Source organism: Corythoichthys intestinalis, unplaced genomic scaffold (assembly GCF_030265065.1).
Source record: "Corythoichthys intestinalis isolate RoL2023-P3 unplaced genomic scaffold, ASM3026506v1 HiC_scaffold_25, whole genome shotgun sequence".
Lineage (NCBI taxonomy): Eukaryota > Metazoa > Chordata > Actinopteri > Syngnathiformes > Syngnathidae > Corythoichthys > Corythoichthys intestinalis.
This window is the reverse complement of record NW_026651594.1, coordinates 3,208,967-3,235,092: the sequence shown is the minus strand read 5'-3', so window position 1 is coordinate 3,235,092 and position 26,126 is coordinate 3,208,967.

The window sequence follows — 26,126 nt, the reverse complement described above, 5'->3', positions numbered from 1 at the left end:
TGAAGTTTGGTTTACTTCTGCGCAGCGGTTTGGGAGTTAACATCAAAATTACATTTCTCGGCCATATCGCATAGATCTCACTGTGAAAAGGCTTAAATGGCTTTTTTGACCTAAGTTTGAGGATTGCGCTCAAATCAAATGTCCTAGAACCAAATTTCCACATGTAACTACTAGATTGTGATACAATACACTATTGGGTGAAGTTTGGTTGACTTCTGCGCAGCGGTTTGGGAGTTAACATCAAAATTACATTTCTCGGCCATATCGCATAGATCTCACTGTGAAAAGGCTTAAATGGCTTTTTTGACCTAAGTTTGAGGATTGCGCTCAAATCAAATGTCCTAGAACCAAATTTCCACATGTAACTACTAGATTGTGATACAATACACTAATGGGTGAAGTTTGGTTGACTTCTGCGCAGCGGTTTGGGAGTGAACATCAAAATTACATTTCTCGGCCATATCGCATAGATCTCACTGTGAAAAGGCTTAAATGACTTTTTTTAATTAAGTTTGAAGATTGCGCTCAAACCAAATGTCCTAAAACTAAATTTCCAAATGTAACTATAGATTGTGATAAAATACACTATTGGGTGAAGTTTGGTTGACTTCTGCGCAGCGGTTTGGGAGTTAACATCAAAATTACATTTCTCGGCCATATCGCATAGATCTCACTGTGAAAATGCTTAAATGGCTTTTTTGACCTAAGTTTGAGGATTGCGCTCAAATCAAATGTCCTAGAACTAAATTTCCAAATGTAACTACTAGATTGTGATAAAATACACTATTGGGTGAAGTTTGGTTGACTTCTGCGCAGCGGTTTGGGAGTTAACATCAAAATTACATTTCTCGGCCATATCGCATAGATCTCACTGTGAAAAGGCTTAAATGACTTTTTTTAATTAAGTTTGAAGATTGCGCTCAAACCAAATGTCCTAGAACTAAATTTCCAAATGTAACTACTAGATTATGATAAAATACACTATTGGGTGAAGTTTGGTTGACTTCTGCGCAGCGGTTTGGGAGTTAACATCAAAATTACATTTCTCGGCCATATCGCATAGATCTCACTGTGAAAAGGCTTAAATGACTTTTTTTAATTAAGTTTGAAGATTGCGCTCAAAACAAATGTCCTAGAACTAAATTTCCAAATGTAACTACTAGATTATGATAAAATACACTATTGGGTGAAGTTTGGTTTACTTCTGCGCAGCGGTTTGGGAGTTAACATCAAAATTACATTTCTCGGCCATATCGCATAGATCTCACTGTGAAAAGGCTTAAATGGCTTTTTTGACCTAAGTTTGAGGATTGCGCTCAAATCAAATGTCCTAGAACGAAATTTCCACATGTACCTACTAGATTGTGATACAATACACTATTGGGTGAAGTTTGGTTTACTTCTGCGCAGCGGTTTGGGAGTTAACATCAAAATTACATTTCTCGGCCATATCGCATAGATCTCACTGTGAAAAGGCTTAAATGGCTTTTTTGACCTAAGTTTTAGAATTGCGCTCAAATCAAATGTCCTAGAACCAAATTTCCACATGTAACTACTAGATTGTGATACAATACACTATTGGGTGAAGTTTGGTTGACTTCTGCGCAGCGGTTTGGGAGTTAACATCAAAATTACATTTCTCGGCCATATCGCATAGATCTCACTGTGAAAAGGCTTAAATGACTTTTTTTAATTAAGTTTGAAGATTGCGCTCAAACCAAATGTCCTAGAACTAAATTTCCAAATGTAACTACTAGATTATGATAAAATACACTATTGGGTGAAGTTTGGTTTACTTCTGCGCAGCGGTTTGGGAGTTAACATCAAAATTACATTTCTCGGCCATATCGCATAGATCTCACTGTGAAAAGGCTTAAATGGCTTTTTTGACCTAAGTTTGAGGATTGCGCTCAAATCAAATGTCCTAGAACAAAATTTCCACATGTAACTACTAGATTGTGATACAATACACTAATGGGTGAAGTTTGGTTGACTTCTGCGCAGCGGTTTGGGAGTGAACATCAAAATTACATTTCTCGGCCATATCGCATAGATCTCACTGTGAAAAGGCTTAAATGACTTTTTTTAATGAAGTTTGAAGATTGCGCTCAAACCAAATGTCCTAAAACTAAATTTCCAAATGTAACTATAGATTGTGATAAAATACACTATTGGGTGAAGTTTGGTTGACTTCTGCGCAGCGGTTTGGGAGTTAACATCAAAATTACATTTCTCGGCCATATCGCATAGATCTCACTGTGAAAAGGCTTAAATGGCTTTTTTGACCTAAGTTTGAGGATTGCGCTCAAATCAAATGTCCTAGCAATAAATTTCCAAATGTAACTACTAGATTGTGATAAAATACACTATTGGGTGAAGTTTGGTTGACTTCTGCGCAGCGGTTTGGGAGTGAACATCAAAATTACATTTCTCGGCCATATCGCATAGATCTCACTGTGAAAAGGCTTAAATGGCTTTTTTGACCTAAGTTTGAGGATTGCGCTCAAATCAAATGTCCTAGAACTAAATTTCCAAATGTAACTACTAGATTGTGATAAAATACACTATTGGTTGAAGTTTGGTTGACTTCTGCGCAGCGGTTTGGGAGTTAACATCAAAATTACATTTCTCGGCCATATCGCATAGATCTCACTGTGAAAAGGCTTAAATGACTTTTTTTAATTAAGTTTGAAGATTGCGCTCAAACCAAATGTCCTAGAACTAAATTTCCAAATGTAACTACTAGATTATGATAAAATACACTATTGGGTGAAGTTTGGTTGACTTCTGCGCAGCGGTTTGGGAGTTAACATCAAAATTACATTTCTCGGCCATATCGCATAGATCTCACTGTGAAAAGGCTTAAATGACTTTTTTTAATTAAGTTTGAAGATTGCGCTCAAACCAAATGTCCTAGAACTAAATTTCCAAATGTAACTACTAGATTATGATAAAATACACTATTGGGTGAAGTTTGGTTTACTTCTGCGCAGCGGTTTGGGAGTTAACATCAAAATTACATTTCTCGGCCATATCGCATAGATCTCACTGTGAAAAGGCTTAAATGGCTTTTTTGACCTAAGTTTGAGGATTGCGCTCAAATCAAATGTCCTAGAACCAAATTTCCACATGTAACTACTAGATTGTGATACAATACACTAATGGGTGAAGTTTGGTTGACTTCTGCGCAGCGGTTTGGGAGTGAACATCAAAATTACATTTCTCGGCCATATCGCATAGATCTCACTGTGAAAAGGCTTAAATGACTTTTTTTAATTAAGTTTGAAGATTGCGCTCAAACCAAATGTCCTAAAACTAAATTTCCAAATGTAACTATAGATTGTGATAAAATACACTATTGGGTGAAGTTTGGTTGACTTCTGCGCAGCGGTTTGGGAGTTAACATCAAAATTACATTTCTCGGCCATATCGCATAGATCTCACTGTGAAAAGGCTTAAATGACTTTTTTTAATTAAGTTTGAAGATTGCGCTCAAACCAAATGTCCTAAAACTAAATTTCCAAATGTAACTACTAGATTGTGATAAAATACACTATTGGGTGAAGTTTGGTTGACTTCTGCGCAGCGGTTTGGGAGTTAACATCAAAATTACATTTCTCGGCCATATCGCATAGATCTCACTGTGAAAAGGCTTAAATGACTTTTTTTAATTAAGTTTGAAGATTGCGCTCAAACCAAATGTCCTAGAACTAAATTTCCAAATGTAACTACTAGATTATGATAAAATACACTATTGGGTGAAGTTTGGTTTACTTCTGCGCAGCGGTTTGGGAGTTAACATCAAAATTACATTTCTCGGCCATATCGCATAGATCTCACTGTGAAAAGGCTTACATGGCTTTTTTGACCTAAGTTTGAGGATTGCGCTAAAATCAAATGTGCTAGAACTAAATTTCCAAATGTAACTACTAGATTGTGATAAAATACACTATTGGGTGAAGTTTGGTTGACTTCTGCGCAGCGGTTTGGGAGTTAACATCAAAATTACATTTCTCGGCCATATCGCATAGATCTCACTGTGAAAAGGCTTAAATGACTTTTTTAATTAAGTTTGAAGATTGCGCTCAAACCAAATGTCCTAGAACTAAATTTCCAAATGTAACTACTAGATTGTGATAAAATACACTATTGGGTGAAGTTTGGTTGACTTCTGCGCAGCGGTTTGGGAGTTAACATCAAAATTACATTTCTCGGCCATATCGCATAGATCTCACTGTGAAAAGGCTTAAATGACTTTTTTTAATTAAGTTTGAAGATTGCGCTCAAACCAAATGTCCTAGAACTAAATTTCCAAATGTAACTACTAGATTATGATACAATACACTATTGGGTGAAGTTTGGTTGACTTCTGCGCAGCGGTTTGGGAGTTAACATCAAAATTACATTTCTCGGCCATATCGCATAGATCTCACTGTGAAAAGGCTTAAATGGCTTTTTTGACCTAAGTTTGAGGATTGCGCTCAAATCAAATGTCCTAGAACCAAATTTCCACATGTAACTACTAGATTGTGATACAATACACTAAAGGGTGAAGTTTGGTTGACTTCTGCGCAGCGGTTTGGGAGTGAACATCAAAATTACATTTCTCGGCCATATCGCATAGATCTCACTGTGAAAAGGCTTAAATGACTTTTTTTTAATTAAGTTTGAAGATTGCGCTCAAACCAAATGTCCTAAAACTAAATTTCCAAATGTAACTACTAGATTGTGATAAAATACACTATTGGGTGAAGTTTGGTTGACTTCTGCGCAGCGGTTTGGGAGTTAACATCAAAATTACATTTCTCGGCCATATCGCATAGATCTCACTGTGAAAAGGCTTAAATGACTTTTTTTAATTAAGTTTGAAGATTGCGCTCAAACCAAATGTCCTAGAACTAAATTTCCAAATGTAACTACTAGATTATGATAAAATACACTATTGGGTGAAGTTTAGTTTACTTCTGCGCAGCGGTTTGGGAGTTAACATCAAAATTACATTTCTCGGCCATATCGCTTAGATCTCACTGTGAAAAGGCTTAAATGGCTTTTTTGACCTAAGTTTGAGGATTGCGCTCAAATCAAATGTCCTAGAACCAAATTTCCACATGTAACTACTAGATTGTGATACAATACACTATTGGGTGAAGTTTGGTTGACTTCTGCGCAGCGGTTTGGGAGTTAACATCAAAATTACATTTCTCGGCCATATCGCATAGATCTCACTGTGAAAAGGCTTAAATGGCTTTTTTGACCTAAGTTTGAGAATTGCGCTCAAATCAAATGTCCTAGAACCAAATTTCCACATGTAACTACTAGATTGTGATACAATACACTATTGGGTGAAGTTTGGTTGACTTCTGCGCAGCGGTTTGGGAGTTAACATCAAAATTACATTTCTCGCCATATCGCATAGATCTCACTGTGAAAAGGCTTGAATGACTTTTTTTAATTAAGTTTGAAGATTGCGCTCAAACCAAATGTCCTAGAACTAAATTTCCAAATGTAACTACTAGATTATGATAAAATACACTATTGGGTGAAGTTTGGTTTACTTCTGCGCAGCGGTTTGGGAGTTAACATCAAAATTACATTTCTCGGCCATATCGCATAGATCTCACTGTGAAAAGGCTTAAATGGCTTTTTTGACCTAAGTTTGAGGATTGCGCTCAAATCAAATGTCCTAGAACCAAATTTCTACATGTAACTACTAGATTGTGATACAATACACTATTGGGTGAAGTTTGGTTTACTTCTGCACAGCGGTTTGGGAGTTAACATCAAAATTACATTTCTCGGCCATATCGCATAGATCTCACTGTGAAAAGGCTTAAATGACTTTTTTTAATTAAGTTTGAAGATTGCGCTCAAACCAAATGTCCTAGAACTAAATTTCCAAATGTAACTACTAGATTATGATAAAATACACTATTGGGTGAAGTTTGGTTGACTTCTGCGCAGCGGTTTGGGAGTTAACATCAAAATTACATTTCTCGGCCATATCGCATAGATCTCACTGTGAAAAGGCTTAAATGACTTTTTTTAATTAAGTTTGAAGATTGCGCTCAAACCAAATGTCCTAGAACTAAATTTCCAAATGTAACTACTAGATTATGATAAAATACACTATTGGGTGAAGTTTGGTTTACTTCTGCGCAGCGGTTTGGGAGTTAACATCAAAATTACATTTCTCGGCCATATCGCATAGATCTCACTGTGAAAAGGCTTAAATGGCTTTTTTGACCTAAGTTTGAGGATTGCGCTCAAATCAAATGTCCTAGAACCAAATTTCCACATGTAACTACTAGATTGTGATACAATACACTAATGGGTGAAGTTTGGTTGACTTCTGCGCAGCGGTTTGGGAGTGAACATCAAAATTACATTTCTCGGCCATATCGCATAGATCTCACTGTGAAAAGGCTTAAATGACTTTTTTTAATTAAGTTTGAAGATTGCGCTCAAACCAAATGTCCTAAAACTAAATTTCCAAATGTAACTATAGATTGTGATAAAATACACTATTGGGTGAAGTTTGGTTGACTTCTGCGCAGCGGTTTGGGAGTTAACATCAAAATTACATTTCTCGGCCATATCGCATAGATCTCACTGTGAAAAGGCTTAAATGACTTTTTTTAATTAAGTTTGAAGATTGCGCTCAAACCAAATGTCCTAAAACTAAATTTCCAAATGTAACTACTAGATTGTGATAAAATACACTATTGGGTGAAGTTTGGTTGACTTCTGCGCAGCGGTTTGGAGTTAACATCAAAATTACATTTCTCGGCCATATCGCATAGATCTCACTGTGAAAAGGCTTAAATGACTTTTTTAAATTAAGTTTGAAGATTGCGCTCAAACCAAATGTCCTAGAACTAAATTTCCAAATGTAACTACTAGATTATGATAAAATACACTATTGGGTGAAGTTTGGTTGACTTCTGCGCAGCGGTTTGGGAGTTAACATCAAAATTACATTTCTCGGCCATATCGCATAGATCTCACTGTGAAAAGGCTTAAATGACTTTTTTTAATTAAGTTTGAAGATTGCGCTCAAACCAAATGTCCTAGAACTAAATTTCCAAATGTAACTACTAGATTATGATAAAATACACTATTGGGTGAAGTTTGGTTTACTTCTGCGCAGCGGTTTGGGAGTTAACATTAAAATTACATTTCTCGGCCATATCGCATAGATCTCACTGTGAAAAGGCTTAAATGACTTTTTTTAATTAAGTTTGAAGATTGCGCTCAAACCAAATGTCCTAGAACTAAATTTCCAAATGTAACTACTAGATTATGATAAAATACACTATTGGGTGAAGTTTGGTTTACTTCTGCGCAGCGGTTTGGGAGTTAACATCAAAATTACATTTCTCGGCCATATCGCATAGATCTCACTGTGAAAAGGCTTAAATGGCTTTTTTGACCTAAGTTTGAGGATTGCGCTCAAATCAAATGTCCTAGAACGAAATTTCCACATGTACCTACTAGATTGTGATACAATACACTATTGGGTGAAGTTTGGTTTACTTCTGCGCAGCGGTTTGGGAGTTAACATCAAAATTACATTTCTCGGCCATATCGCATAGATCTCACTGTGAAAAGGCTTAAATGGCTTTTTTGACCTAATTTTGAGAATTGCGCTCAAATCAAATGTCCTAGAACCAAATTTCCACATGTAACTACTAGATTGTGATACAATACACTATTGGGTGAAGTTTGGTTGACTTCTGCGCAGCGGTTTGGGAGTTAACATCAAAATTACATTTCTCGGCCATATCGCATAGATCTCACTGTGAAAAGGCTTAAATGACTTTTTTTAATTAAGTTTGAAGATTGCGCTCAAACCAAATGTCCTAGAACTAAATTTCCAAATGTAACTACTAGATTATGATAAAATACACTATTGGGTGAAGTTTGGTTTACTTCTGCGCAGCGGTTTGGGAGTTAACATCAAAATTACATTTCTCGGCCATATCGCATAGATCTCACTGTGAAAAGGCTTAAATGGCTTTTTTGACCTAAGTTTGAGGATTGCGCTCAAATCAAATGTCCTAGAACCAAATTTCCACATGTAACTACTAGATTGTGATACAATACACTAATGGGTGAAGTTTGGTTGACTTCTGCGCAGCGGTTTGGGAGTGAACATCAAAATTACATTTCTCGGCCATATCGCATAGATCTCACTGTGAAAAGGCTTAAATGACTTTTTTTTATTAAGTTTGAAGATTGCGCTCAAACCAAATGTCCTAAAACTAAATTTCCAAATGTAACTATAGATTGTGATAAAATACACTATTGGGTGAAGTTTGGTTGACTTCTGCGCAGCGGTTTGGGAGTTAACATCAAAATTACATTTCTCGACCATATCGCATAGATCTCACTGTGAAAAGGCTTAAATGGCTTTTTTGACCTAAGTTTGAGGATTGCGCTCAAATCAAATGTCCTAGCAATAAATTTCCAAATGTAACTACTAGATTGTGATAAAATACACTATTGGGTGAAGTTTGGTTGACTTCTGCGCAGCGGTTTGGGAGTGAACATCAAAATTACATTTCTCGGCCATATCGCATAGATCTCACTGTGAAAAGGCTTAAATGGCTTTTTTGACCTAAGTTTGAGGATTGCGCTCAAATCAAATGTCCTAGAACTAAATTTCCAAATGTAACTACTAGATTGTGATAAAATACACTATTGGGTGAAGTTTGGTTGACTTCTGCGCAGCGGTTTGGGAGTTAACATCAAAATTACATTTCTCGGCCATATCGCATAGATCTCACTGTGAAAAGGCTTAAATGACTTTTTTTAATTAAGTTTGAAGATTGCGCTCAAACCAAATGTCCTAGAACTAAATTTCCAAATGTAACTACTAGATTATGATAAAATACACTATTGGGTGAAGTTTGGTTTACTTCTGCGCAGCGGTTTGGGAGTTAACATCAAAATTACATTTCTCGGCCATATCGCATAGATCTCACTGTGAAAAGGCTTAAATGGCTTTTTTGACCTAAGTTTGAGGATTGCGCTCAAATCAAATGTCCTAGAACCAAATTTCCACATGTAACTACTAGATTGTGATACAATACACTAATGGGTGAAGTTTGGTTGACTTCTGCGCAGCGGTTTGGGAGTGAACATCAAAATTACATTTCTCGGCCATATCGCATAGATCTCACTGTGAAAAGGCTTAAATGACTTTTTTTAATTAAGTTTGAAGATTGCGCTCAAACCAAATGTCCTAAAACTAAATTTCCAAATGTAACTATAGATTGTGATAAAATACACTATTGGGTGAAGTTTGGTTGACTTCTGCGCAGCGGTTTGGGAGTTAACATCAAAATTACATTTCTCGGCCATATCGCATAGATCTCACTGTGAAAAGGCTTAAATGACTTTTTTTAATTAAGTTTGAAGATTGCGCTCAAACCAAATGTCCTAAAACTAAATTTCCAAATGTAACTACTAGATTGTGATAAAATACACTATTGGGTGAAGTTTGGTTGACTTCTGCGCAGCGGTTTGGGAGTTAACATCAAAATTACATTTCTCGGCCATATCGCATAGATCTCACTGTGAAAAGGCTTAAATGACTTTTTTTAATTAAGTTTGAAGATTGCGCTCAAACCAAATGTCCTAGAACTAAATTTCCAAATGTAACTACTAGATTATGATAAAATACACTATTGGGTGAAGTTTGGTTTACTTCTGCGCAGCGGTTTGGGAGTTAACATCAAAATTACATTTCTCGGCCATATCGCATAGATCTCACTGTGAAAAGGCTTACATGGCTTTTTTGACCTAAGTTTGAGGATTGCGCTCAAATCAAATGTGCTAGAACTAAATTTCCAAATGTAACTACTAGATTGTGATAAAATACACTATTGGGTGAAGTTTTTTTGACTTCTGCGCAGCGGTTTGGGAGTTAACATCAAAATTACATTTCTCGGCCATATCGCATAGATCTCACTGTGAAAAGGCTTAAATGGCTTTTTTGACCTAAGTTTGAGAATTGCGCTCAAATCAAATGTCCTAGAACCAAATTTCCACATGTAACTACTAGATTGTGATACAATACACTATTGGGTGAAGTTTGGTTGACTTCTGCGCAGCGGTTTGGGAGTTAACATCAAAATTACATTTCTCGCCATATCGCATAGATCTCACTGTGAAAAGGCTTAAATGACTTTTTTTAATTAAGTTTGAAGATTGCGCTCAAACCAAATGTCCTAGAACTAAATTTCCAAATGTAACTACTAGATTATGATAAAATACACTATTGGGTGAAGTTTGGTTTACTTCTGCGCAGCGGTTTGGGAGTTAACATCAAAATTACATTTCTCGGCCATATCGCATAGATCTCACTGTGAAAAGGCTTAAATGGCTTTTTTGACCTAAGTTTGAGGATTGCGCTCAAATCAAATGTCCTAGAACCAAATTTCTACATGTAACTACTAGATTGTGATACAATACACTATTGGGTGAAGTTTGGTTTACTTCTGCGCAGCGGTTTGGGAGTTAACATCAAAATTACATTTCTCGGCCATATCGCATAGATCTCACTGTGAAAAGGCTTAAATGACTTTTTTTAATTAAGTTTGAAGATTGCGCTCAAACCAAATGTCCTAGAACTAAATTTCCAAATGTAACTACTAGATTATGATAAAATACACTATTGGGTGAAGTTTGGTTGACTTCTGTGCAGCGGTTTGGGAGTTAACATCAAAATTACATTTCTCGGCCATATCGCATAGATCTCACTGTGAAAAGGCTTAAATGACTTTTTTTAATTAAGTTTGAAGATTGCGCTCAAACCAAATGTCCTAGAACTAAATTTCCAAATGTAACTACTAGATTATGATAAAATACACTATTGGGTGAAGTTTGGTTTACTTCTGCGCAGCGGTTTGGGAGTTAACATCAAAATTACATTTCTCGGCCATATCGCATAGATCTCACTGTGAAAAGGCTTAAATGGCTTTTTTGACCTAAGTTTGAGGATTGCGCTCAAATCAAATGTCCTAGAACCAAATTTCCACATGTAACTACTAGATTGTGATACAATACACTAATGGGTGAAGTTTGGTTGACTTCTGCGCAGCGGTTTGGGAGTGAACATCAAAATTACATTTCTCGGCCATATCGCATAGATCTCACTGTGAAAAGGCTTAAATGACTTTTTTTAATTAAGTTTGAAGATTGCGCTCAAACCAAATGTCCTAAAACTAAATTTCCAAATGTAACTATAGATTGTGATAAAATACACTATTGGGTGAAGTTTGGTTGACTTCTGCGCAGCGGTTTGGGAGTTAACATCAAAATTACATTTCTCGGCCATATCGCATAGATCTCACTGTGAAAAGGCTTAAATGACTTTTTTTAATTAAGTTTGAAGATTGCGCTCAAACCAAATGTCCTAAAACTAAATTTCCAAATGTAACTACTAGATTGTGATAAAATACACTATTGGGTGAAGTTTGGTTGACTTCTGCGCAGCGGTTTGGGAGTTAACATCAAAATTACATTTCTCGGCCATATCGCATAGATCTCACTGTGAAAAGGCTTAAATGACTTTTTTAAATTAAGTTTGAAGATTGCGCTCAAACCAAATGTCCTAGAACTAAATTTCCAAATGTAACTACTAGATTATGATAAAATACACTATTGGGTGAAGTTTGGTTGACTTCTGCGCAGCGGTTTGGGAGTTAACATCAAAATTACATTTCTCGGCCATATCGCATAGATCTCACTGTGAAAAGGCTTAAATGACTTTTTTTAATTAAGTTTGAAGATTGCGCTCAAACCAAATGTCCTAGAACTAAATTTCCAAATGTAACTACTAGATTATGATAAAATACACTATTGGGTGAAGTTTGGTTTACTTCTGCGCAGCGGTTTGGGAGTTAACATCAAAATTACATTTCTCGGCCATATCGCATAGATCTCACTGTGAAAAGGCTTAAATGACTTTTTTTAATTAAGTTTGAAGATTGCGCTCAAACCAAATGTCCTAGAACTAAATTTCCAAATGTAACTACTAGATTATGATAAAATACACTATTGGGTGAAGTTTGGTTTACTTCTGCGCAGCGGTTTGGGAGTTAACATCAAAATTACATTTCTCGGCCATATCGCATAGATCTCACTGTGAAAAGGCTTAAATGGCTTTTTTGACCTAAGTTTGAGGATTGCGCTCAAATCAAATGTCCTAGAACGAAATTTCCACATGTACCTACTAGATTGTGATACAATACACTATTGGGTGAAGTTTGGTTTACTTCTGCGCAGCGGTTTGGGAGTTAACATCAAAATTACATTTCTCGGCCATATCGCATAGATCTCACTGTGAAAAGGCTTAAATGGCTTTTTTTACCTAAGTTTGAGAATTGCGCTCAAATCAAATGTCCTAGAACCAAATTTCCACATGTAACTACTAGATTGTGATACAATACACTATTGGGTGAAGTTTGGTTGACTTCTGCGCAGCGGTTTGGGAGTTAACATCAAAATTACATTTCTCGGCCATATCGCATAGATCTCACTGTGAAAAGGCTTAAATGACTTTTTTTAATTAAGTTTGAAGATTGCGCTCAAACCAAATGTCCTAGAACTAAATTTCCAAATGTAACTACTAGATTATGATAAAATACACTATTGGGTGAAGTTTGGTTGACTTCTGCGCAGCGGTTTGGGAGTTAACATCAAAATTACATTTCTCGGCCATATCGCATAGATCTCACTGTGAAAAGGCTTAAATGGCTTTTTTGACCTAAGTTTGAGGATTGCGCTCAAATCAAATGTCCTAGAACCAAATTTCCACATGTAACTACTAGATTGTGATACAATACACTAATGGGTGAAGTTTGGTTGACTTCTGCGCAGCGGTTTGGGAGTGAACATCAAAATTACATTTCTCGGCCATATCGCATAGATCTCACTGTGAAAAGGCTTAAATGACTTTTTTTAATTAAGTTTGAAGATTGCGCTCAAACCAAATGTCCTAAAACTAAATTTCCAAATGTAACTATAGATTGTGATAAAATACACTATTGGGTGAAGTTTGGTTGACTTCTGCGCAGCGGTTTGGGAGTTAACATCAAAATTACATTTCTCGGCCATATCGCATAGATCTCACTGTGAAAAGGCTTAAATGGCTTTTTTGACCTAAGTTTGAGGATTGCGCTCAAATCAAATGTCCTAGCAATAAATTTCCAAATGTAACTACTAGATTGTGATAAAATACACTATTGGGTGAAGTTTGGTTGACTTCTGCGCAGCGGTTTGGGAGTTAACATCAAAATTACATTTCTCGGCCATATCGCATAGATCTCACTGTGAAAAGGCTTAAATGACTTTTTTTAATTAAGTTTGAAGATTGCGCTCAAACCAAATGTCCTAGAACTAAATTTCCAAATGTAACTACTAGATTATGATACAATACACTATTGGGTGAAGTTTGGTTGACTTCTGCGCAGCGGTTTGGGAGTTAACATCAAAATTACATTTCTCGGCCATATCGCATAGATCTCACTGTGAAAAGGCTTAAATGGCTTTTTTGACCTAAGTTTGAGGATTGCGCTCAAATCAAATGTCCTAGAACCAAATTTCCACATGTAACTACTAGATTGTGATACAATACACTAAAGGGTGAAGTTTGGTTGACTTCTGCGCAGCGGTTTGGGAGTGAACATCAAAATTACATTTCTCGGCCATATCGCATAGATCTCACTGTGAAAAGGCTTAAATGACTTTTTTTAATTAAGTTTGAAGATTGCGCTCAAACCAAATGTCCTAAAACTAAATTTCCAAATGTAACTACTAGATTGTGATAAAATACACTATTGGGTGAAGTTTGGTTGACTTCTGCGCAGCGGTTTGGGAGTTAACATCAAAATTACATTTCTCGGCCATATCGCATAGATCTCACTGTGAAAAGGCTTAAATGACTTTTTTTAATTAAGTTTGAAGATTGCGCTCAAACCAAATGTCCTAGAACTAAATTTCCAAATGTAACTACTAGATTATGATAAAATACACTATTGGGTGAAGTTTGGTTGACTTCTGCGCAGCGGTTTGGGAGTTAACATCAAAATTACATTTCTCGGCCATATCGCATAGATCTCACTGTGAAAAGGCTTAAATGGCTTTTTTGACCTAAGTTTGAGGATTGCGCTCAAATCAAATGTCCTAGAACCAAATTTCCACATGTAACTACTAGATTGTGATACAATACACTATTGGGTGAAGTTTGGTTTACTTCTGCGCAGCGGTTTGGGAGTTAACATCAAAATTACATTTCTCGGCCATATCGCATAGATCTCACTGTGAAAAGGCTTAAATGGCTTTTTTGACCTAAGTTTGAGAATTGCGCTCAAATCAAATGTCCTAGAACCAAATTTCCACATGTAACTACTAGATTGTGATACAATATACTATTGGGTGAAGTTTGGTTGACTTCTGCGCAGCGGTTTGGGAGTTAACATCAAAATTACATTTCTCGGCCATATCGCATAGATCTCACTGTGAAAAGGCTTAAATGACTTTTTTTAATTAAGTTTGAAGATTGCGCTCAAACCAAATGTCCTAAAACTAAATTTCCAAATGTAACTACTAGATTGTGATAAAATACACTATTGGGTGAAGTTTGGTTGACTTCTGCGCAGCGGTTTGGGAGTTAACATCAAAATTACATTTCTCGGCCATATCGCATAGATCTCACTGTGAAAAGGCTTAAATGACTTTTTTTAATTAAGTTTGAAGATTGCGCTCAAACCAAATGTCCTAGAACTAAATTTCCAAATGTAACTACTAGATTATGATAAAATACACTATTGGGTGAAGTTTGGTTTACTTCTGCGCAGCGGTTTGGGAGTTAACATCAAAATTACATTTCTTGGCCATATCGCATAGATCTCACTGTGAAAAGGCTTAAATGGCTTTTTTGACCTAAGTTTGAGGATTGCGCTCAAATCAAATGTCCTAGAACGAAATTTCCACATGTACCTACTAGATTGTGATACAATACACTATTGGGTGAAGTTTGGTTTACTTCTGCGCAGCGGTTTGGGAGTTAACATAAAAATTACATTTCTCGGCCGTATCGCATAGATCTCACTGTGAAAAGGCTTAAATGGCTTTTTTGACCAAAGTTTGAGAATTGCGCTCAAATCAAATGTCCTAGAACCAAATTTCCACATGTAACTACTAGATTGTGATACAATACACTATTGGGTGAAGTTTGGTTGACTTCTGCGCAGCGGTTTGGGAGTTAACATCAAAATTACATTTCTCGACCATATCGCATAGATCTCACTGTGAAAAGGCTTAAATTACTTTTTTTTAATTAAGTTTGAAGATTGCGCTCAAACCAAATGTCCTAGAACTAAATTTCCAAATGTAACTACTAGATTATGATAAAATACACTATTGGGTGAAGTTTGGTTTACTTCTGCGCAGCGGTTTGGGAGTTAACATCAAAATTACATTTCTCGGCCATATCGCATAGATCTCACTGTGAAAAGGCTTAAATGGCTTTTTTGACCTAAGTTTGAGGATTGCGCTCAAATCAAATGTCCTAGAACCAAATTTCCACATGTAACTACTAGATTGTGATACAATACACTATTGGGTGAAGTTTGGTTGACTTCTGCGCAGCGGTTTGGGAGTTAACATCAAAATTACATTTCTCGGCCATATCGCATAGATCTCACTGTGAAAAGGCTTAAATGGCTTTTTTGACCTAAGTTTGAGAATTGCGCTCAAATCAAATGTCCTAGAACCAAATTTCCACATGTAACTACTAGATTGTGATACAATACACTATTGGGTGAAGTTTGGTTGACTTCTGCGCAGCGGTTTGGGAGTTAACATCAAAATTACATTTCTCGGCCATATCGCATAGATCTCACTGTGAAAAGGCTTAAATGACTTTTTTTAATTAAGTTTGAAGATTGCGCTCAAACCAAATGTCCTAGAACTAAATCTCCAAATGTAACTACTAGATTATGATAAAATACACTATTGGGTGAAGTTTGGTTTACTTCTGCGCAGCGGTTTGGGAGTTAACATCAAAATTACATTTCTCGGCCATATCGCATAGATCTCACTGTGAAAAGGCTTAAATGGCTTTTTTGACCTAAGTTTGAGGATTGCGCTCAAATCAAATGTCCTAGAACCAAATTTCCACATGTAACTACTAGATTGTGATACAATACACTAATGGGTGAAGTTTGGTTGACTTCTGCGCAGCGGTTTGGGAGTGAACATCAAAATTACATTTCTCGGCCATATCGCATAGATCTCACTGTGAAAAGGCTTAAATGACTTTTTTTAATTAAGTTTGAAGATTGCGCTCAAACCAAATGTCCTAAAACTAAATTTCCAAATGTAACTATAGATTGTGATAAAATACACTATTGGGTGAAGTTTGGTTGACTTCTGCGCAGCGGTTTGGGAGTTAACATCAAAATTACATTTCTCGGCCATATCGCATAGATCTCACTGTGAAAAGGCTTAAATGGCTTTTTTGACCTAAGTTTGAGGATTGCGCTCAAATCAAATGTCCTAGCAATAAATTTCCAAATGTAACTACTAGATTGTGATAAAATACACTATTGGGTGAAGTTTGGTTGACTTCTGCGCAGCGGTTTGGGAGTTAACATCAAAATTACATTTCTCGGCCATATCGCATAGATCTCACTGTGAAAAGGCTTAAATGACTTTTTTTAATTAAGTTTGAAGATTGCGCTCAAACCAAATGTCCTAGAACTAAATTTCCAAATGTAACTACTAGATTATGATACAATACACTATTGGGTGAAGTTTGGTTGACTTCTGCGCAGCGGTTTGGGAGTTAACATCAAAATTACATTTCTCGGCCATATCGCATAGATCTCACTGTGAAAAGGCTTAAATGGCTTTTTTGACCTAAGTTTGAGGATTGCGCTCAAATCAAATGTCCTAGAACCAAATTTCCACATGTAACTACTAGATTGTGATACAATACACTAAAGGGTGAAGTTTGGTTGACTTCTGCGCAGCGGTTTGGGAGTGAACATCAAAATTACATTTCTCGGCCATATCGCATAGATCTCACTGTGAAAAGGCTTAAATGACTTTTTTTAATTAAGTTTGAAGATTGCGCTCAAACCAAATGTCCTAAAACTAAATTTCCAAATGTAACTACTAGATTGTGATAAAATACACTATTGGGTGAAGTTTGGTTGACTTCTGCGCAGCGGTTTGGGAGTTAACATCAAAATTACATTTCTCGGCCATATCGCATAGATCTCACTGTGAAAAGGCTTAAATGACTTTTTTTAATTAAGTTTGAAGATTGCGCTCAAACCAAATGTCCTAGAACTAAATTTCCAAATGTAACTACTAGATTATGATAAAATACACTATTGGGTGAAGTTTGGTTGACTTCTGCGCAGCGGTTTGGGAGTTAACATCAAAATTACATTTCTCGGCCATATCGCATAGATCTCACTGTGAAAAGGCTTAAATGGCTTTTTTGACCTAAGTTTGAGGATTGCGCTCAAATCAAATGTCCTAGAACCAAATTTCCACATGTAACTACTAGATTGTGATACAATACACTATTGGGTGAAGTTTGGTTTACTTCTGCGCAGCGGTTTGGGAGTTAACATCAAAATTACATTTCTCGGCCATATCGCATAGATCTCACTGTGAAAAGGCTTAAATGGCTTTTTTGACCTAAGTTTGAGAATTGCGCTCAAATCAAATGTCCTAGAACCAAATTTCCACATGTAACTACTAGATTGTGATACAATACACTATTGGGTGAAGTTTGGTTGACTTCTGCGCAGCGGTTTGGGAGTTAACATCAAAATTACATTTCTCGGCCATATCGCATAGATCTCACTGTGAAAAGGCTTAAATGACTTTTTTTAATTAAGTTTGAAGATTGCGCTCAAACCAAATGTCCTAGAACTAAATTTCCAAATGTAACTACTAGATTATGATAAAATACACTATTGGGTGAAGTTTGGTTTACTTCTGCGCAGCGGTTTGGGAGTTAACATCAAAATTACATTTCTTGGCCATATCGCATAGATCTCACTGTGAAAAGGCTTAAATGGCTTTTTTGACCTAAGTTTGAGGATTGCGCTCAAATCAAATGTCCTAGAACGAAATTTCCACATGTACCTACTAGATTGTGATACAATACACTATTGGGTGAAGTTTGGTTTACTTCTGCGCAGCGGTTTGGGAGTTAACATAAAAATTACATTTCTCGGCCGTATCGCATAGATCTCACTGTGAAAAGGCTTAAATGGCTTTTTTGACCAAAGTTTGAGAATTGCGCTCAAATCAAATGTCCTAGAACCAAATTTCCACATGTAACTACTAGATTGTGATACAATACACTATTGGGTGAAGTTTGGTTGACTTCTGCGCAGCGGTTTGGGAGTTAACATCAAAATTACATTTCTCGACCATATCGCATAGATCTCACTGTGAAAAGGCTTAAATTACTTTTTTTTAATTAAGTTTGAAGATTGCGCTCAAACCAAATGTCCTAGAACTAAATTTCCAAATGTAACTACTAGATTATGATAAAATACACTATTGGGTGAAGTTTGGTTTACTTCTGCGCAGCGGTTTGGGAGTTAACATCAAAATTACATTTCTCGGCCATATCGCATAGATCTCACTGTGAAAAGGCTTAAATGGCTTTTTTGACCTAAGTTTTAGGATTGCGCTCAAATCAAATGTCCTAGAACCAAATTTCCACATGTAACTACTAGATTGTGATACAATACACTATTGGGTGAAGTTTGGTTGACTTCTGCGCAGCGGTTTGGGAGTTAACATCAAAATTACATTTCTCGGCCATATCGCATAGATCTCACTGTGAAAAGGCTTAAATGGCTTTTTTGACCTAAGTTTGAGAATTGCGCTCAAATCAAATGTCCTAGAACCAAATTTCCACATGTAACTACTAGATTGTGATACAATACACTATTGGGTGAAGTTTGGTTGACTTCTGCGCAGCGGTTTGGGAGTTAACATCAAAATTACATTTCTCGGCCATATCGCATAGATCTCACTGTGAAAAGGCTTAAATGACTTTTTTTAATTAAGTTTGAAGATTGCGCTCAAACCAAATGTCCTAGAACTAAATTTCCAAATGTAACTACTAGATTATGATAAAATACACTATTGGGTGAAGTTTGGTTTACTTCTGCGCAGCGGTTTGGGAGTTAACATCAAAATTACATTTCTCGGCCATATCGCATAGATCTCACTGTGAAAAGGCTTAAATGGCTTTTTTGACCTAAGTTTGAGGATTGCGCTCAAATCAAATGTCCTAGAACCAAATTTCCACATGTAACTACTAGATTGTGATACAATACACTAATGGGTGAAGTTTGGTTGACTTCTGCGCAGCGGTTTGGGAGTGAACATCAAAATTACATTTCTCGGCCATATCGCATAGATCTCACTGTGAAAAGGCTTAAATGACTTTTTTTAATTAAGTTTGAAGATTGCGCTCAAACCAAATGTCCTAAAACTAAATTTCCAAATGTAACTACTAGATTGTGATAAAATACACTATTGGGTGAAGTTTGGTTGACTTCTGCGCAGCGGTTTGGATGTTAACATCAAAATTACATTTCTCGGCCATATCGCATAGATCTCACTGTGAAAAGGCTTAAATGGCTTTTTTGACATAAGTTTGAGGATTGCGCTCAAATCAAATGTCCTAGAAATAAATTTCCAAATGTAACTACTAGATTGTGATAAAATACACTATTGGGTGAAGTTTGGTTGACTTCTGCGCAGCGGTTTGGGAGTGAACATCAAAATTACATTTCTCGGCCATATCGCATAGATCTCACTGAGAAAAGGCTTAAATGACTTTTTTTAATTAAGTTTGAAGATTGCGCTCAAACCAAATGTCCTAAAACTAAATTTCCAAATGTAACTACTAGATTGTGGTAAAATACACTATTGGGTGAAGTTTGGTTGTCTTCTGCGCAGCGGTTTGGGAGTTAACATCAATATTACATTTCTCCGCCATATCGCATAGATCTCACTGTGAAAAGGCTTAAATGGCTTTTTTGACCTAAGTTTGAGAATTGCGCTCAAATCAAATGTCCTAGAACCAAATTTCCACATGTAACTACTAGATTGTGATACAATACACTATTGGGTGAAGTTTGGTTGACTTCTGCGCAGCGGTTTGGGAGTTAACATCAAAATTACATTTCTCGGCCATATCGCATAGATCTCACTGTGAAAAGGCTTAAATGACTTTTTTAAATTAAGTTTGAAGATTGCGCTCAAACCAAATGTCCTAGAACTAAATTTCCAAATGTAACTACTAGATTATGATAAAATACACTATTGGGTGAAGTTTGGTTGACTTCTGCGCAGCGGTTTGGGAGTTAACATCAAAATTACATTTCTCGGCCATATCGCATAGATCTCACTGTGAAAAGGCTTAAATGACTTTTTTTAATTAAGTTTGAAGATTGCGCTCAAACCAAATGTCCTAGAACTAAATTTCCAAATGTAACTACTAGATTATGATAAAATACACTATTGGGTGAAGTTTGGTTTACTTCTGCGCAGCGGTTTGGGAGTTAACATCAAAATTACATTTCTCGGCCATATCGCATAGATCTCACTGTGAAAAGGCTTAAATGACTTTTTTTAATTAAGTTTGAAGATTGCGCTCAAACCAAATGTCCTAGAACTAAATTTCCAAATGTAACTACTAGATTATGATAAAATACACTATTGGGTGAAGTTTGGTTGACTTCTGCGCAGCGGTTTGGGAGTTAACATCAAAATTACATTTCTCGGCCATATCGCATAGATCTCACTGTGAAAAGGCTTAAATGACTTTTTTTAATTAAGTTTGAAGATTGCGCTCAAACCAAATGTCCTAGAACTAAATTTCCAAATGTAACTACTAGATTATGATAAAATACACTATTGGGTGAAGTTTGGTTGACTTCTGCGCAGCGGTTTGGGAGTTAACATCAAAATTACATTTCTCGGCCATATCGCATAGATCTCACTGTGAAAAGGCTTAAATGGCTTTTTTGACCTAAGTTTGAGGATTGCGCTCAAATCAAATGTCCTAGAACCAAATTTCCACATGTAACTACTAGATTGTGATACAATACACTATTGGGTGAAGTTTGGTTTACTTCTGCGCAGCGGTTTGGGAGTTAACATCAAAATTACATTTCTCGGCCATATCGCATAGATCTCACTGTGAAAAGGCTTAAATGGCTTTTTTGACCTAAGTTTGAGAATTGCGCTCAAATCAAATGTCCTAGAACCAAATTTCCACATGTAACTACTAGATTGTGATACAATACACTATTGGGTGAAGTTTGGTTGACTTCTGCGCAGCGGTTTGGGAGTTAACATCAAAATTACATTTCTCGGCCATATCGCATAGATCTCACTGTGAAAAGGCTTAAATGACTTTTTTTAATTAAGTTTGAAGATTGCGCTCAAACCAAATGTCCTAGAACTAAATTTCCAAATGTAACTACTAGATTATGATAAAATACACTATTGGGTGAAGTTTGGTTTACTTCTGCGCAGCGGTTTGGGAGTTAACATCAAAATTACATTTCTTGGCCATATCGCATAGATCTCACTGTGAAAAGGCTTAAATGGCTTTTTTGACCTAAGTTTGAGGATTGCGCTCAAATCAAATGTCCTAGAACGAAATTTCCACATGTACCTACTAGATTGTGATACAATACACTATTGGGTGAAGTTTGGTTTACTTCTGCGCAGCGGTTTGGGAGTTAACATAAAAATTACATTTCTCGGCCGTATCGCATAGATCTCACTGTGAAAAGGCTTAAATGGCTTTTTTGACCAAAGTTTGAGAATTGCGCTCAAATCAAATGTCCTAGAACCAAATTTCCACATGTAACTACTAGATTGTGATACAATACACTATTGGGTGAAGTTTGGTTGACTTCTGCGCAGCGGTTTGGGAGTTAACATCAAAATTACATTTCTCGACCATATCGCATAGATCTCACTGTGAAAAGGCTTAAATTACTTTTTTTTAATTAAGTTTGAAGATTGCGCTCAAACCAAATGTCCTAGAACTAAATTTCCAAATGTAACTACTAGATTATGATAAAATACACTATTGGGTGAAGTTTGGTTTACTTCTGCGCAGCGGTTTGGGAGTTAACATCAAAATTACATTTCTCGGCCATATCGCATAGATCTCACTGTGAAAAGGCTTAAATGGCTTTTTTGACCTAAGTTTGAGGATTGCGCTCAAATCAAATGTCCTAGAACCAAATTTCCACATGTAACTACTAGATTGTGATACAATACACTATTGGGTGAAGTTTGGTTGACTTCTGCGCAGCGGTTTGGGAGTTAACATCAAAATTACATTTCTCGGCCATATCGCATAGATCTCACTGTGAAAAGGCTTAAATGGCTTTTTTGACCTAAGTTTGAGAATTGCGCTCAAATCAAATGTCCTAGAACCAAATTTCCACATGTAACTACTAGATTGTGATACAATACACTATTGGGTGAAGTTTGGTTGACTTCTGCGCAGCGGTTTGGGAGTTAACATCAAAATTACATTTCTCGGCCATATCGCATAGATCTCACTGTGAAAAGGCTTAAATGACTTTTTTTAATTAAGTTTGAAGATTGCGCTCAAACCAAATGTCCTAGAACTAAATTTCCAAATGTAACTACTAGATTATGATAAAATACACTATTGGGTGAAGTTTGGTTTACTTCTGCGCAGCGGTTTGGGAGTTAACATCAAAATTACATTTCTCGGCCATATCGCATAGATCTCACTGTGAAAAGGCTTAAATGGCTTTTTTGACCTAAGTTTGAGGATTGCGCTCAAATCAAATGTCCTAGAACCAAATTTCCACATGTAACTACTAGATTGTGATACAATACACTAATGGGTGAAGTTTGGTTGACTTCTGCGCAGCGGTTTGGGAGTGAACATCAAAATTACATTTCTCGGCCATATCGCATAGATCTCACTGTGAAAAGGCTTAAATGACTTTTTTTAATTAAGTTTGAAGATTGCGCTCAAACCAAATGTCCTAAAACTAAATTTCCAAATGTAACTACTAGATTGTGATAAAATACACTATTGGGTGAAGTTTGGTTGACTTCTGCGCAGCGGTTTGGATGTTAACATCAAAATTACATTTCTCGGCCATATCGCATAGATCTCACTGTGAAAAGGCTTAAATGGCTTTTTTGACATAAGTTTGAGGATTGCTCTCAAATCAAATGTCCTAGAAATAAATTTCCAAATGTAACTACTAGATTGTGATAAAATACACTATTGGGTGAAGTTTGGTTGACTTCTGCGCAGCGGTTTGGGAGTGAACATCAAAATTACATTTCTCGGCCATATCGCATAGATCTCACTGAGAAAAGGCTTAAATGACTTTTTTTAATTAAGTTTGAAGATTGCGCTCAAACCAAATGTCCTAAAACTAAATTTCCAAATGTAACTACTAGATTGTGGTAAAATACACTATTGGGTGAAGTTTGGTTGTCTTCTGCGCAGCGGTTTGGGAGTTAACATCAATATTACATTTCTCGGCCATATCGCATAGATCTCACTGTGAAAAGGCTTAAATGGCTTTTTTGACCTAAGTTTGAGAATTGCGCTCAAATCAAATGTCCTAGAACCAAATTTCCACATGTAACTACTAGATTGTGATACAATACACTATTGGGTGAAGTTTGGTTGACTTCTGCGCAGCGGTTTGGGAGTTAACATCAAAATTACATTTCTCGGCCATATCGCATAGATCTCACTGTGAAAAGGCTTAAATGACTTTTTTAAATTAAGTTTGAAGATTGCGCTCAAACCAAATGTCCTAGAACTAAATTTCCAAATGTAACTACTAGATTATGATAAAATACACTATTGGGTGAAGTTTGGTTGACTTCTGCGCAGCGGTTTGGGAGTTAACATCAAAATTACATTTCTCGGCCATATCGCATAGATCTCACTGTGAAAAGGCTTAAATGACTTTTTTTAATTAAGTTTGAAGATTGCGCTCAAACCAAATGTCCTAGAACTAAATTTCCAAATGTAACTACTAGATTATGATAAAATACACTATTGGGTGAAGTTTGGTTTACTTCTGCGCAGCGGTTTGGGAGTTAACATCAAAATTACATTTCTCGGCCATATCGCATAGATCTCACTGTGAAAAGGCTTAAATGACTTTTTTTAATTAAGTTTGAAGATTGCGCTCAAACCAAATGTCCTAGAACTAAATTTCCAAATGTAACTACTAGATTATGATAAAATACACTATTGGGTGAAGTTTGGTTTACTTCTGCGCAGCGGTTTGGGAGTTAACATCAAAATTACATTTCTCGGCCATATCGCATAGATCTCACTGTGAAAAGGCTTAAATGGCTTTTTTGACCTAAGTTTGAGGATTGCGCTCAAATCAAATGTCCTAGAACGAAATTTCCACATGTACCTACTAGATTGTGATACAATACACTATTGGGTGAAGTTTGGTTTACTTCTGCGCAGCGGTTTGGGAGTTAACATCAAAATTACATTTCTCGGCCATATCGCATAGATCTCACTGTGAAAAGGCTTAAATGGCTTTTTTGACCTAAGTTTGAGAATTGCGCTCAAATCAAATGTCCTAGAACCAAATTTCCACATGTAACTACTAGATTGTGATACAATACACTATTGGGTGAAGTTTGGTTGACTTCTGCGCAGCGGTTTGGGAGTTAACATCAAAATTACATTTCTCGGCCATATCGCATAGATCTCACTGTGAAAAGGCTTAAATGACTTTTTTTAATTAAGTTTGAAGATTGCGCTCAAACCAAATGTCCTAGAACTAAATTTCCAAATGTAACTACTAGATTATGATAAAATACACTATTGGGTGAAGTTTGGTTTACTTCTGCGCAGCGGTTTGGGAGTTAACATCAAAATTACATTTCTCGGCCATATCGCATAGATCTCACTGTGAAAAGGCTTAAATGGCTTTTTTGACCTAAGTTTGAGGATTGCGCTCAAATCAAATGTCCTAGCAATAAATTTCCAAATGTAACTACTAGATTGTGATAAAATACACTATTGGGTGAAGTTTGGTTGACTTCTGCGCAGCGGTTTGGGAGTTAACATCAAAATTACATTTCTCGGCCATATCGCATAGATCTCACTGTGAAAAGGCTTAAATGACTTTTTTTAATTAAGTTTGAAGATTGCGCTCAAACCAAATGTCCTAGAACTAAATTTCCAAATGTAACTACTAGATTATGATACAATACACTATTGGGTGAAGTTTGGTTGACTTCTGCGCAGCGGTTTGGGAGTTAACATCAAAATTACATTTCTCGGCCATATCGCATAGATCTCACTGTGAAAAGGCTTAAATGGCTTTTTTGACCTAAGTTTGAGGATTGCGCTCAAATCAAATGTCCTAGAACCAAATTTCCACATGTAACTACTAGATTGTGATACAATACACTAAAGGGTGAAGTTTGGTTGACTTCTGCGCAGCGGTTTGGGAGTGAACATCAAAATTACATTTCTCGGCCATATCGCATAGATCTCACTGTGAAAAGGCTTAAATGACTTTTTTTAATTAAGTTTGAAGATTGCGCTCAAACCAAATGTCCTAAAACTAAATTTCCAAATGTAACTACTAGATTGTGATAAAATACACTATTGGGTGAAGTTTGGTTGACTTCTGCGCAGCGGTTTGGGAGTTAACATCAAAATTACATTTCTCGGCCATATCGCATAGATCTCACTGTGAAAAGGCTTAAATGGCTTTTTTGACCTAAGTTTGAGAATTGCGCTCAAATCAAATGTCCTAAAACCAAATTTCCACATGTAACTACTAGATTGTGATACAATACACTATTGGGTGAAGTTTGGTTGACTTCTGCGCAGCGGTTTGGGAGTTAACATCAAAATTACATTTCTCGGCCATATCGCATAGATCTCACTGTGAAAAGGCTTAAATGACTTTTTTAAATTAAGTTTGAAGATTGCGCTCAAACCAAATGTCCTAGAACTAAATTTCCAAATGTAACTACTAGATTATGATAAAATACACTATTGG